Source organism: Portunus trituberculatus, chromosome 20 (assembly GCF_017591435.1).
Source record: "Portunus trituberculatus isolate SZX2019 chromosome 20, ASM1759143v1, whole genome shotgun sequence".
Taxonomy (NCBI): Eukaryota; Metazoa; Arthropoda; class Malacostraca; order Decapoda; family Portunidae; genus Portunus; species Portunus trituberculatus.
The window spans coordinates 8,857,525-8,872,882 of NC_059274.1; the positions used below are offsets into that span (position 1 = coordinate 8,857,525).

General features: G+C 42.3%; 1 protein-coding gene across 1 annotated transcript in view; it reads right to left on the minus strand.

Annotated features, from left to right (window-relative positions):
- LOC123506783 (RNA-binding protein 42-like) overlaps positions 1 to 15,358 on the minus strand; it is a 41,631-nt gene that overhangs the window by 2,399 nt on the left and 23,874 nt on the right. The window lies entirely within an intron of this gene.

Sequence of the window (15,358 nt, forward strand, 5' to 3'; positions counted from 1 at the left end):
ACAGTTTTCATCTATTTATTTATTTATTCTTAGTCTGTCTATCTACTTATCTAATAAAGAAAAACTGAGAGAGAGAGAGAGAGAGAGAGAGAGAGAGAGAGAGAGAGAGAGAGAGAGAGAGAGAGAGAGAGAGAGAGAGAGAGAGAGAGAGAGAGAGAGAGAGAGAGAGAGAGAGAGAGAGAGAGAGAGAGAGAGAGAGAGAGAGAGAGAGAGTAGGACTGATTACGAGAAGTGAATGAAGCAATGGTAAGAATGAGAACAGCGGTGAGTAAAAATGAAGTGAGTGATATTCTGACAGACAATAACAAGGTGTTGGTGTTGCATCGCGTGACCCACACACACACACACACACACACACACACACACACACACACACACACACACACACACACACACACACACACACACACACACTGGTATCATTAATTCTGTTCCTTGGCGAGAAACAATAGAGAAGAGGATAGCGTACGATGCGATAACAAAGTCGAAAAATTAGATGAAACAAAGTAATTGACGAGAAAAAAAGTTAATCAGAGTATAACAACCAATATTTTCGTACCTCGCCTAATGAAATGCTGTTTCTTTTTTTTTTATGTAGGAGAGGAGGACTGGCCAAGGACAACAAAGATATACAGAAGAAAAGGCCAGTCTCCTTACAAAGCGTACCTTCACCCAGACGCCTTAAATTAGCGGCAATAGGAAATGAATGACATGAGGGGAAAAGAAAGTGTTATAGCAAATAGTAAGAATGTTGTACACACTCAGCCTGTTTTAATGAAATGCTGCGAAAAAAAAAAATAAAATAAAATAAAACTATAAGAATAGAAACAAAAAATCGTTTACTAAAGCCATGGCCAAGAATAAATAAATATAAAAATAGAGAAAAATATGTAATAATTAAAGAAGGAGACTAACCAGTTTCAACCTACACGGTTTAAATAACCAAATACCGAATGTCAACGGGAAAAAATGCAAGTCGCCACCGAGACAAACTTCACAAAAACACTCAATCAATAAAAACACGACGAAATAATCAGAATATTGCCATAACTATATTAAAAAAAAAAGCTCATTCTTAACCAACACGTTTCAAATTACCTGGAAAATTAAATACCTTTGAAATCACACATTGTTGTTGGTGTAGTAGTTGTTTTCTAGTACTCCTTTCAAAACATTCCATATATATATACACGAATACCGACCTTGCAGAAACACAGACCAATATTTCCCTTGAGATTGTGTCCTCCCTCCTCCTCCTCCTCTTCCTCCACCTCCAACTCCTCCTCCATTTCCACTTCCACCACCTCCTCCTTCTCCTCTTCTCCCCACACACCTGGCTGGCATACCTGATGATTCTCTCTCTTCCCTCCTCCACGCCTGCGCAGGAGTGAAGAGTGAGGAGAGAGGGATGAGGGCAGGAGGAAAAAGGAGAGAAAATAATCACCAAAACGAAGAGATGCAATGAACATGAAGAGGAGGGAAAAAAAGAACAATAAATGAAATAGAGAGAGAGAGAGAGAGAGAGAGAGAGAGAGAGAGAGAGAGAGAGAGAGAGAGAGAGAGAGAGAGAGAGAGAGAGAGAGAGAGAATCAAGTATATAGGAGAGAAAGAATATAAATCCATGCCATTTATCTCCCTTATACAGTGACAGTCAGGGTAGCCATATTGCGCTCACACACACACACACACACACACACACACACACACACACACACACACACACACACACACACACACACACACACACACTGACCTTACTTAACCTAACCTTCCCGTTCCCTTTCCCTTAAATCTTCGTTCACTTGTTCACATCCGTTCACTCAGGGAAGGAATATTCTGCTTCCTATTCCTAACAAATGATCGAAAACTGACGATGTTACGTATCTGGAAAAGGAAAATAAAACACACACACACACACACACACAACACACACACACACGCACACACACACACACACACACGTTACAACAATGTGTTTATGCCAATAAGGGCTCCTCGAACCAACCGTTACCAACACAGTGCGATCTCCACCATAGTGCGAGCCATAAACTACAAAGCCTCCCCCAATCCCCAGATGTATATATTCAGTATGTATGTACTGTAATTCCTAATAGACCGTATATTATTATCATTATTATTATTATTACACACACACACACACACACACACACACACACACACACACACACACACACACACACACACACACACACACTACAAAATACAATAATCTCTAGTGCATTTTATTATATTTATATATGAATAAGATTAACTATGATATTTTTACCTCACGTCATTCTCATCTGACCTGCTAACTCACCTGTAATCTGACCCGAGGCTCATCAGGATACCAACTTATTATTAGGTCTCTCTCTCTCTCTCTCTCTCTCTCTCTCTCTCTCTCTCTCTCTCTCTCTCTCTCTCTCTCTCAGCATCTATCTGCAAACTTCACGAGTACAAGAAGAAAAGAACAACAAGAACAACAACAATAAGAACAAGAAAAATAAGAACAAGGACAAGAAGCAGAACAACGACAACAACTACAGCAGCAACAACAAAAACAACAACAACAATAACAGGAGTTTGCTAACCAATCACACACACAACAACAACAACAACAACAACAACAACAACTTTCAAACGCTCAGTGCAGGCGAAGATGATTCACTGACGCATCACATGACCTATTTAGCAAGTGTGGGCAGAAGTGGGTGGCAGTGAGTGGACGGGAGTGAATTTTGTTGTGTGGGGAGAGAGAGAGAGAGAGAGAGAGAGAGAGAGAGAGAGAGAGAGAGAGAGAGAGAGAGAGAGAGAGAGAGAGAGAGAGAGGATAGTATAGAGGTCTTCAGGAGTGGAGTTGGAAAGGAGTGGGCGGGAGTGGAGGAGCGCAACACAGGGAGTATATAAGGAGAGCCGCGCACACAGACACCCTCACTCCCGCGCCAGCCATCCACAGGTAAATACGTACACACACACACACACACACACACACACACACACACACACACACACACACACACACCGCGTAGTGTAGTGGTTAACACGCTCGGCTTACAATCGAGAAGGTCTGGGTTCGTGTCCCGGGCGCGCGAGGCAAATGGGCAAGCCTCTTAATATGTGACCCCTGTTCACCTAGCAGTAAATAGGCACGGGATGTAACTCGAGGGGTTGTGGCCTCGCTTTCCCGGTGTGTGGAGTGTGTTGTGGTCTCAGTCCTACCCGAAAATTGGTCTATGAGCTCTGAGCTCGCTCCGTAATGGGGAAGACTGGCTGGGTGACCAGCAGGTGACCGTGGTGAATTATATACACACACACGAGTGTTAGATAATAATGCAGAGAGAGAGAGAGAGAGAGAGAGAGAGAGAGAGAGAGAGAGAGAGAGAGAGAGAGAGAGAGAGAGAGAGAGAGAGAGAGAGAGAGAGAGAGAGAGAGAGAGAGAGAGAGAGAGAGAGAGAGAGAGAGAGAGAGAGAGAGAGAGAGAGAGAGAGAGAGAGAGAGAGAGAGAGAGAGAGAATGTGCCTTTTTTTTATTATTTCTCCTTATACTTTTCTTTAGTGCTTCGTTTATTTAATAGTAGTAGTAGTTGTAATAGTGGTAGTAGTAGTAGTAGTAGTAGTAGTAGTAGTAGTAGTAGTAGTAGTAGTAGTAGTAGTAGTAGTAGTAGTAGTAGTAGTAGTAGTAGTAGTAGTAGTATCCTTAACATCATCAATGAAAAACACCACCACCACCACCATCACCATTTTCATTATTATTTGTACCGGTACTATTATCAATAACATCAAACCTTTCCCAAGCACAGATAATAAATGTGAAAAAAGTGACGTATTGTGGACCCGAGAGAGAGAGAGAGAGAGAGAGAGAGAGAGAGAGAGAGAGAGAGAGAGAGAGAGAGAGAGAGAGAGAGAGAGAGAGAGAGAGAGAGAGAGAGAGAGAGAGAGAGAGAGAGAGAGAGAGAGAGAGAGAGAGAGAGAGAGAGAGAGAGAGAAACGTGGAAGATAACATAGTGACAATCTGAACTAAAAGAGGGAAAAAGAAAAAAGAGAAATAGAAATGAAGAAAAATAAATTAATAAATTATCTGTTTATTCAACGAGTTAACACACTCATGAAAAGTCGAAGGAGAAATAAAGAAGTGAACAATCTCAAACCAAAACAGAAAAAATATATATATATACACCACATGTAGAATATTCAAAATTAAATACAAAACATAAGATACCTAAAAAAATAACAATATAAATAAAAAGTGAATATTTTGAATCATGAACGAGCGAGGCAAAACGAGTCAGCATAGCACAGCACAGCGGAGAACAGCATTTCACGTGTCCTGTGTGCTGTGTCCTGTGTGGCAGTGCTGGAAGTGACACACGTCCGTATTTAGAAACACTTTACTCTTTCATCACGACTATTTTCCAAGGCCATTGAGACGATTAGCTGGGTTTTCAAGAGTGTTTCTCCAGTTAATAAAATAAAAATCTGGTTAATCTGCCTCTAGAACTGTAAACAAAACAAAAAAATCTTAAAAACGCTTTTCTCTTTCACCACGAGTAATGATTAACGGGATTTTCAAGAGTGTTTCTCCAGTTAATAGAGCGAAATCTTGTCACTCTCCCTCTAGAACTATAAAAACATTCCTATCTCTCACCATGACTATTTTCCAACCCCACAGAGATGATTGGCGGGATTTTCAAGAGTGTTTCTCCAGTTAATAATGTAGAAATCTTATCAATCTCCCTCTACAACCAGAAAAAAACCCATCTTAAACACGTCCTTCTTTGTCACCACGACTATTTTTCGAGGCCAAAGAGATGATTAGCAGGATTTTCAAATGTTCACCGGTTCATCTGCCTCTAGAACCGTAAAAATGCCTTAAAAACGTTCTTTTCTCTCACTTATGACTATTTTCCAAGGCCACAGAGATGATTGGTGGGATTTTCTCCAGTTAACAATATAGAAATCTTGTCAATATGCCTGTAGAACCATAAAAACATCCTAAATTTTTTTTTCTCTCACCACGACTATGTTCTAAGGCCACAGAGATGATTAGCGAGATTTTCAAGTTTCTCCAGTTAATAATGCAGAAATTTTGTCAGTCTGCCTCTAGAACCGTAAACACACACAAAAAAAATCGTGTAAATTTAAATAAAGCCTTTTGAAATAGTGGAGGTGAAGCACAGAAGTGATTGATATACGAGCAAGAGAAATTGAGGAGAGTGCAGGTCTAAGAAGAATCTATATAAAAATTTCAATTACTTTCTTTCCTCTGTTACATGTGAACTAGGCCACAAGAAAGGGGGAGACGGGACGCGGAGTGGCGGTGTGAGGGAAATCTAGCTTCTCTAAGACGCGAAGTGGAAAATTAAAAGGGAAACTTCTAAATGAGAGGAAAACTTTCTTTTTTCCTCGTTTTTACCCATGAAGGAAACTGACCACGGAGAGAGAGAGAGAGAGAGAGAGAGAGAGAGAGAGAGAGAGAGAGAGAGAGAGAGAGAGAGAGAGAGAGAGAGAGAGAATTAATAACTTAGCGCCACAGATGTCTCGGATTACAAACAGTCGTGTACTAATATCTAACTATGATAAGACAAAGAAAATATATCACTTTAAAAAATAAATACACAAAAGACATCAACACTTATCTAATTCCCGTGTCTTTCCTACCCCTTTCACTCAGACAAGCGCCAATTCACATCGCTATAAGCAACAAACTTTTACAAACACCAAGAACACGAAAAGTATATAAAAAAGAGGTCTTGCGGTTTTAAGTCAGTACAATGTTTATAAGTGACTGGAAAACAAGAAAAGACGTTACAGTGATGTTAGTGATGAGGGAAAGATGAGAATATTAACTCCCTCAGTACTAGAACGAGTTTTTACCATGAGGTTTTGGGTACGATTAGACCATTTTATTGACATTAAGAAGGGTCTATGGAGGTCAGAAGATTAATTGCCAGTTTTTCACAATTTTAATCACCTACATAAGTTTTTGAAGCTGTATGAATTAGCCAAATAGTAAGCAGAATATATATGGAAACGTGTCATGATACTGAAGGGATTAACAGAGAAAGGGTTAATATGAATGACCAATGCCTGAATACTCGTATATATACACTTCACTGAGCCGTCAAAACAAAGCAAGCCTTTCATTCCACTTATAACTCTATTCTGAATGAAGCGGAGAGAGAGAGAGAGAGAGAGAGAGAGAGAGAGAGAGAGAGAGAGAGAGAGAGAGAGAGAGAGAGAGAGAGAGAGAGAGAGAGAGAGAGACGAGAGAGAGAGAGAGAGAGAGTACACATTTATTCATTTCTTTTTCTTTCTTTTTTTTTAACCTCGCTGAACCAAAGTATTATCATTCATATCGTCACATCTCTCTCTCTCTCTCTCTCTCTCTCTCTCGTTTTATTCTGGTGGTGTTTTGATAGCTTTTACCTAAGCCTGAGTGGTCGCCGACACACACACACACACACACACACACTTGTTCGCCGCTTTGTGCATAGCCAAGTAGTAGTAGTAGTAGTAGTAGTAGTAGTAGTAGTAGTAGTAGTAGTAGTAGTAGTAGTAGTAGTAGTAGTAGTAGTAGTAGTAGTAGTAGTAGTAGTAGTAGTAGTAGTAGTAGTAGTAGTAGTAGTAGTAGTAGTGGTGGTGGTGGTGGTGGTGAAATGAAGACAAAAACGTCAAAAATATTCACAAATATGGAAAAAAAGCGCAGTAAGAAAGGATTAGACAAAATTAGAGAGAAACAGAGAGAGAGAGAAAAAAAAAGAGCAAGAAAGTGATGGCAGGTGTAATGTACTGATGGCTCACTGTCCCCCGCCCACTCCTACACCTTTACCACGAGACGCGCGTGCATTGTATTACTGCTGCTGTTGATGGTAATGATGACGCGAACTTCACGTTTGCTCACACTGTACTGCCACCACCACCACCACCACCACTGCTATCATTGTTACAACTACTAGCTATTACTATTTCGTTTCTATTCTTCTTCTTCTTCTTTTCCTCCTCCTCCTCCTCCTACTACTACTATTATTACTACTTCTACGACTAAGATGTACCATGAACGTTTCACACACGCACATATGTACATCCACATCCTCCTCCTCCCCCTCCTCCTCCTCCTCCTCCTCCTCCTCTTCCACGCAGGTATGTTAGTGTCTTGTCTTTTCCTCTTCCATATCCTCTTTCCTTCGTCTTCCTCCTCCGTTCTTTATTTTTACCTCCTTCATTTCCCACTCTTCCCTTCTCTCTATCTTCACCCATCCTCTTCATTTATACCTCCCATTCTCCATCTATCCTCCTTCCTCCTCCTCCCTAACCTTCTCCATCTTCACCTCCTTCTTCCTCTTTATGTTTTCCCCATTTTCCTCCTCGTTTCTTTCCTCTTTCTTTTTCCTTCCTCCTCCCCCACAGTTCCTTCCATCCTCCTCCTTTCCCAATTCCTCCATCCGACCTCTTCCTCCTCCTCCTCCTCCTCATTTCACAACAACCACTCACGCAGATAATATTAGAAGAATGAAGACAATAAAACTAATATTCACGAAAATTAAAATGAAAGACAGAGAAAATAAAAAAAAAATAAATAAATAAAAAAAAAAAAGTGAGAGAGCCCGCGCCAAGGAAACAGCCACGCGAGACTACTGAAAGACCACGTAAATAGTCGTGATAAGTGAGGAAAAATTATGATAATTACCAAAGAGGGGGAAATAAAACACTGCATTACCGCGACCTGCCTAGCTCTACCCGACATGGTGAAACGACACGACAACACAGCACGGCACGATAGGTGTGTGTGTGTGTGTGTGTGTGTGTGTGTGTGTGTGTGTGTGTGTGTGTGTGTGTGTGTGTGTGTGTGTGTGTTAACTTACGGAAGGTGCACGCAAGACTATCAAGGAGGAGGAGGAGGAGGAGGAGGAGGAGGAGGAGGAGGAGGAGGAGGAGGAGGAAAAATATGGAAATTAATTGCGTTGTCGCCGAAACAAAAAGATCGTGATCTCCAGAGAGAGAGAGAGAGAGAGAGAGAGAGAGAGAGAGAGAGAGAGAGAGAGAGAGAGGGGAAGAGAGAGGGGGGAACATTATCTCTCACCAACAAACTAGAGCAAACTTCGCACTGAGTCATAGAAGGAGGAGGAGAAGGAGGAGGAGGAAGCATACTCACAACAATAATGCATTTTCTTTGTTTTTCCCAGGCTGTACTGGTGAAAAGACAAGACAAGGAGAAAAGAGAAGCAGAGAAGACACTGAAAAGGAAGAGAGAGGAGTAGGAGGCGGAGAAGAGAAAGAGAGAGGGGAAGAGGAGAGAGAATAAGGAATAAACAGGTTAGAAAGAAGAAGAAGAAGAAGAAGAAGAAGAAGAAGAAGAAGAAGAAGAAGAAGAAGAAGAAGAAGAAGAAGAAGAAGAAGAAGAAGAAGAAGAAGAAGAAGAAGAAGAAGAAGAAGAAGAAGAAGAAGAAGACGGAGGAGGAGGAGTACGTAATTTGCTGCTACTCAGAAAACATATTACTTTTATTGTTATAGCTATTATGGTAAGTGCTACACACACACACACACACACACACACACACACACACACACACACACACACACACACATTAATCTACCGCCTTCATATTATGATAATCTTGGGTTTATAAAGGGAAGGAAAAACTAGTTTGGTATATTAATTTCTTTCAAACTTTTCATTTTATATTCCTCTCCGTAAATTGAAATGCTTAACACACACGCCTTTTTGACAACTGAGAGAGAGAGAGAGAGAGAGAGAGAGAGAGAGAGAGAGAGAATTTTCATATTTTTGGTATAACAAATTTGAATATCATTTTTTAGTAGTAGTAGTAGTAGTAGTAGTAGTAGTAGTAGTAGTAGTAGTAGTAGTAGTAGTAGTAGTAGTAGTAGTAGTAGTTGTTGTTGTTGTTGTTAATGGTGGAGGAGGAGGAGGAGGAGGAGTTTCAGTGGTAGTAGTAATGGAAGCGAGGATAGTAATGAAGTAATAGAGTACTCTCTCTCTCTCTCTCTCTCTCTCTCTCTCTCTCTTGCACACCACCATCGTCACACATGCATGATCAATGCTCACCCTCTATCATCACAATTTTTTAAAACTTTGTCTTACCATTAACGGAATTATGTCTATAATGCCTTCGTTCAATAACAATACCTGTGAAGACGTCAACTACATCTCTCTCTCTCTCTCTCTCTCTCTCTCTCTCTCTCTCTCTCTCTCGTCACATTAAGTTTTCATTAATTCTTTCTCCTTTTCTTTTCTTTACTTCCTCCCTAAGTTTTCCTATCCTACCTCCCTCCCTCTCCCACTGAATGGCTGGCCAACCCTCCCTACCTGTGTGTGTGTGTGTGTGTGTGTGTAGGAGTGCGTGGGTGTTGCAGCACGAACGTTAATACATTTCTCTGTCATGCAACTGGCCATGTCAAGAGTAACTAGAACACACACACACACTAACCACCCACACACTGACTTCGCTTCCTATCTATACTCTGTGGTCCTCTACTACTACTACTACTACTAGTACGCTACTATTGTGTGTGTGTGTGTGTGTGTGTAATTCACTGTTTTGATCTGCTGCAGTCTCTGACGAGACAGCCAGACGTTACCCTACGGAACGAGCTCAGAGCTCATTATTTCCGATCTTGGGATAAGCCTGAGACCAGGCACACACCACACACCGGGACAACAAGGTCACAACTCCTCGATTTACATCCCAAATATCTCCACCCGGCCGGGGAATCGAACCCCAGTCCTCTCTGGCTTGTGAAGCCAGCGCTCTAACCACTGAGCTACCGGGCCGTGTGTGTGTGTGTGTGTGTGTGTGTGTGTGTGTGTGTGTGTGTGTGTGTGTGTGTGTGTGTGTGTGTGTGTGTGTGTGTGAGAATGACAATGATAATGGAATTGTAGTAGTAGTAGTAGTAGTAGTAGTAGTAGTTTATATTCCTTTTCTTCTCTATTTATCATCTTTTTTTCTCACATTTTTTCTAGTTTATTGTAAGTGAGGTGTGTTGAGAAAGACTGAGTCACACTGGTAAAGAATGTTAAGAATCTCATTCTTCTGTTTTTATTTAATGATTTAGTTTTTGTTGTCTGTCTAATAGTTTTCTTTCAACATGCCAAAGCAGTCATTGTTAACACAACAACAACAATAATAGCACAAGAAACAGACGAGCAACAAGTCAATGCTAATTTTCTCCATTTCCTTCAATGACTAAATTTTTCAATCAGAGTTGACATTATTCCTTCACAATAACCCAATCAATATTCAGTGCGTGGTGACATCTTTTCCCTAATCTACGATGCCTTTTCCTGCAGCTGTTCGGGGCATCCCTGGTGTGGGTAGGGAGCATGGCAGTGTTGACCACCTGCCTGCCTGGGACTCCTCCCACACCCACAGGGGAGCAACCAGGCTCCCCATGGCTGTCGTTACTACCCTGGGATTCCAATGCTGTCCTCAGCCTGCCGGCCACACACCCACTGCAGGACGTCACCAGCCGCACCAAGAAAGTGTTTCTGAGCCGTGGCTGGGGACCGGGTGGCTATGATGCCCCTCCTCCCCCGGCCCCACACCGCTACACCAGGCAGCCACTGGTGCCTCCTCTCATGGCCAGGACGACACAGAACAGCCAGTCCCTTCTTCACTGGCACTCAGGGGTAAGGCTCACTGGCATTCAGAGGGTAAGGCTCACTGGCACTCAGTGGTAAGAGTCAATGGCACTCATGGGCAAGGCTCACTGGTACACAAGGGTAAGACTCACTGGCACTCAAGGGTAAGACCCACTGGCACTCATGGGCAAGGCTCACTGGCACTCATGGGCAAGGCTCACTGGCACTCAGTGGTAAGGCTCACTGGTACACAAGGGTAAGACTCACTGGCACTCAAAGGTAAGGCTCACTGGCACTCAGTGGTAAGGGTCACTGGTACACAAGGGTAAGACTTACTGGCACTCAAGGGTAAGGCTCACTGGCACTCAGTGGTAAGGGTCACTGGTACACAAGGGTAAGGCTCACTGACACTCAAGGGTAAGGCTCACTGGCACTCAGTGGTAAGGCTCACTGGTACACAAGGGTAAGACTCACTGGCACTCAAGGGTAAGAAGGCTCACTGGCACTCATGGGCAAGGCTCACTGGCACTCAGTGGTAAGGATCACTGGTACACAAGGGTAAGACTCACTGACACTCAAGGGTAAGGCTCACTGACACTCAAGGGTAAGGCTCACTGACACTCATGGGCAAGGCTGACTGGCACTCAGGGGTAAGCATTACTGGCACTCATGAGTAAGGGTCACTAGCTCAATACTGCCTGATGTGTGATGTGGTGTGTGTTAAGGCTGTCATTTCAACATTCTTTGTTCCCAAGCTGAGTGAGTGTTTAAGTGTTTCTCTTCTTGCACATCTGATGTACAGTACTATGCCTCACCCTATGCAGCTCACCACATCTCACTCCCTAACTTCCCTTCTTCAAGTCTGTTTTTGCTCTGCTCTTCTCTTAATCAGCCACTCGCATTCCCTACATGCACACACAAACACCAACACTGTAAACAATGCACTTGGAAATGTACTGAGGTTGTTAACAGTAAACTCTGTGGTCAACAGAGCGGGCAGGCCGGGCCAGGTTTGCAGCACTGGTGTCAACACAGAGGCAGGAAACGCAACCGCAGCCACAATACCGCAGATTCCACTCCATCTTCACTTCTGGCACATGGAGTCCCCTGGGAAAGCGCAGTGCAGCTGTGGAGGAGCCTGGTGCATTCCCTGGCATGCAGGAGGCAGCCCAGGGTGGTGGTGACAAACTGGCGCCACTCTTCACCAAGACAAAACCATTCGTAAAGGACAAGCGAGCTGGAGTGTTTGCATCCCAGGGCTGGGGTGCAGGTGGCTCACCCACTCCCACCTGGTCCTCCTCCTCCACCTGGACGGACACACAGCACCCCTGGATGGCTGCATCACTCATCCCCTCAGACAACAATGGCGGCAGGGGTAGTGGTGGTGGTGACCGGTATGTGGCAAGCTTCAGGAGTGGTGGGCCGTTACTCCACCATTTCCTGTCCCACGGATGGCGGCCCATGGGCAGATGAGGGGACTGGCATGCCCTCTCACCACCACCATCACACATGCAAAGCAGCACCACACCAACACCACAGTCTTACAGCTCACTGTCATCTTAGGAACCGCTACTGACAAGGTCGTGTGTTACAAGTGACAACACACAATCACCATACCACTGTCCCACCTAACAAACCAAAGATGTACCGCCATATATATATACAATAATGTATATATATATATATATATATATATATATATATATATATATATATATATATATATATATATATATATATATATATATATATAGAATTTCTCTCAATGTAAACTGGATTTGTGAATGAAGAATAAAATATAGATATGAAAATAGAAAGCAGATCCCATGATATAAATCTATCTTTGGTGTCCAACTACAATCTGCTCTCTAAGTTTGTAATGCACGAAACAATTGCTTCAAGAGGGACCGGTATGCAACCAGCAGTCTCTCTCTCTCTCTCTCTCTCTCTCTCTCTCTCTCTCTCTCACATACACACACACACACGGCATAGTGTAGTGGTTAGCACACTCGACTCAAAATCGAGAGGGCCGGGTTCGAGTCCCAGGAAGCGGTGAGGCAAATGGGCATAACTCGAGGGGTTGTGGCCTCGCTTTCCCGGTGTGTGTTGTGTGTGATGTGGTCTCAGTCCTACCCGAAGATCGGTCTATGAGCTCTGAGCTCGCTCCGTAACAGGAAAGACTGGCTGGGTGACCAGCAGACGACGAAGGTGAATTACATACACACACACACACACACACAAGTCCAAGTGGAGAGCAGTAGAAAGCGGAGTGCCACAGGGGCCAGTATTGGTACCAATAGTTTTCCTCATTTATATTAACGACATGCCAGAAGGAGTGAACAGCTACATAAATCTGTTTGCAGATGATACGGAACTGTGCAGAGTTATAAAGCAAAAAAAAGATTGTGAAATACTGCAAGAAGACCTAAATAAGATCTGGGAATGGAGTAAAAAGTGGAAAATGGAATTCAATGTGAACAAAAGCCATGTCATGGAAATGGGAAAGAGTGAAAGACAACCCGTGGGAATCTATAAGATGGAAGATGGAGTAGAACTAGAAAAATTAAAAAAGGAAAAGGACTTAGGAGTGACGATGGAAGAAAACAATCAACCGGTAAGCCATATTGATAGAATTTTTAGAGAAACATAATTTGCTAAGGAATATTGGATTAGCATTTCACTACATGGACAAAGAAATGATGAAGAAATTGATAAGTACTATAATAAGATCCAGATTGGAATATGCAGGAGTTATGTGGACCCCTCATAAAAAGAAACACATAAGAAAGTTGGAGAGACTACAAAAAATGGCTACAAGAATGGTTCCAGAATTTGGAGGGATGACATATGAGGAGAGACTAAAGGCTATGGATCTACCAACCCTGGAACAAAGAAGGGAGAGAGGAGATCTGATACAAGTTTATAAATTGATCAACAGAATGGACCAAATGGATAATGAGAAACTGATCCTGAGAGAAGAATATGACATTCGAAGCACAAGATCGCATAGTAAAAAGCTGAGAAAAGAAAGATGTCTGAGAGATGCTAAAAAATATAGTTTCCCACAAAGATGTATCGAGCTGTGGAACAGTTTAAATGAAGAAGTAGTGTCTGCAACGAGTGTGCATACTTTTAAAGTAAGATTGGATAAGTGTAGATATGGAGACGGGGCCACACGAACATAAACCCACACACACACACACACAGACAGGCGTTTGATAAAGTGCCATATGAAAGATTACTATAGACGTTAGAGAAGAAGGGTGGCTTAAAAGGAAGCACATTGAGATGGATGAAAAATTACTTGAGGGGGAGAGAAATAAGGATGGTAGTTAAAGACATGAAGTCCAAGTGGAGAACAGTAGACAGCGGAGTGCCACAGGGGTCAGTATTGGCGCCAATACTTTTTCTCATATATATAAATGACATGCCAGAGGGAGTGAACAGCTACATAAATCTGTTTGCAGACGATGCGAAATTGTGCAGAGTCATTAAACAAAAAGAGGATTGTGAAATACTACAAGAAGACTTAAACAAGATCTGGAAATGGAGTAAAAAATGGGAGATGGAATTCAATGTGGACAAAAGCCATGTCATGGAAATGGGAAAAAGTGAAAGACGACCAGTAGGAATCTATAAGATGGGAGATGGAGTAGAACTAGAAAATGTAAAAAAGGAGAAGGACTTGGGAGTGACAATGGAAGAAAACAATCAACCGGTAAGCCATATTGATAGAATTTTCAGAGATGTATAATTTGCTAAGAAATATTGGATTAGCATTTCACCATATGGACAAAGAAATGATGAAGAAATTGATAAGTACTAAAATAAGACCTAGATTAGAATATGCAGGAGTTGTGTGGACCCCTCATAAAAAGAAACACATAAGGAAATTGGAGAGACTACAAAAAATGGCTACAAGAATGGTTCCAGAATTTAAAGGAATGACATATGAGGAGAGACTAAAAGCTATGGATCTACCAACCCTGGAACAGAGAAGAGAGAGAAGGGATCTGATACAAGTTTATAAATTGATTAACGGAATGGATCATGTGGATAATGAGAAACTGATCCTGAGAGAAGAATATGACATTTGAAGCACAAGATCGCATAGTAAGAAACTGAGAAAGGGAAGATGTCTGAGAGATGTTAAAAAATTTAGTTTCCCGCAAAGATGTGTTGAGACTTGGAACAGTTTGAGTGAGGAAGTGGTGTCTGCAAAGAGTGTACATAGTTTTAAAGAAAAATTGGATAAGTGTAGATATGGAGACGGGGCCACACGAGCATAAAGCCCAGGCCCTGTAAAACTACAACTAGGTAAATACAACTAGGTAAACACACACACACACACACACACACACACACACACACACACACACACACAGATAGGAGGTACCACAAAAAGTATTCCCTTTAGCCCAGAAATTCACATGAAAAGTCCACATGGTATAAATAAAATAAAAAAATAAAAAGTACATGAATAATATGAATGAGTTACCTTAAAAATAATATGAATGAGTTACCTTAAAAAAAAAAAAAAAAAAAAAACGCGTAGTATAGTGGTTAGTACGCTCGGCTCACAATTGAGAGGGCCGGGTTTGAGTCCCGGTAAGCGGCGAGGCAAATGGGCAAGCCTCTTACGGTGTGGCCCCTGTTCACCTAGCAGTAAGTAGGTACAGGATGTAACTTGAGAGGTTGTGGCCTCGCTTTCCCGGTGTGTGTTGTGTGTTGATGTGGCCTCAGTCCTACCCGAAGATCGGTC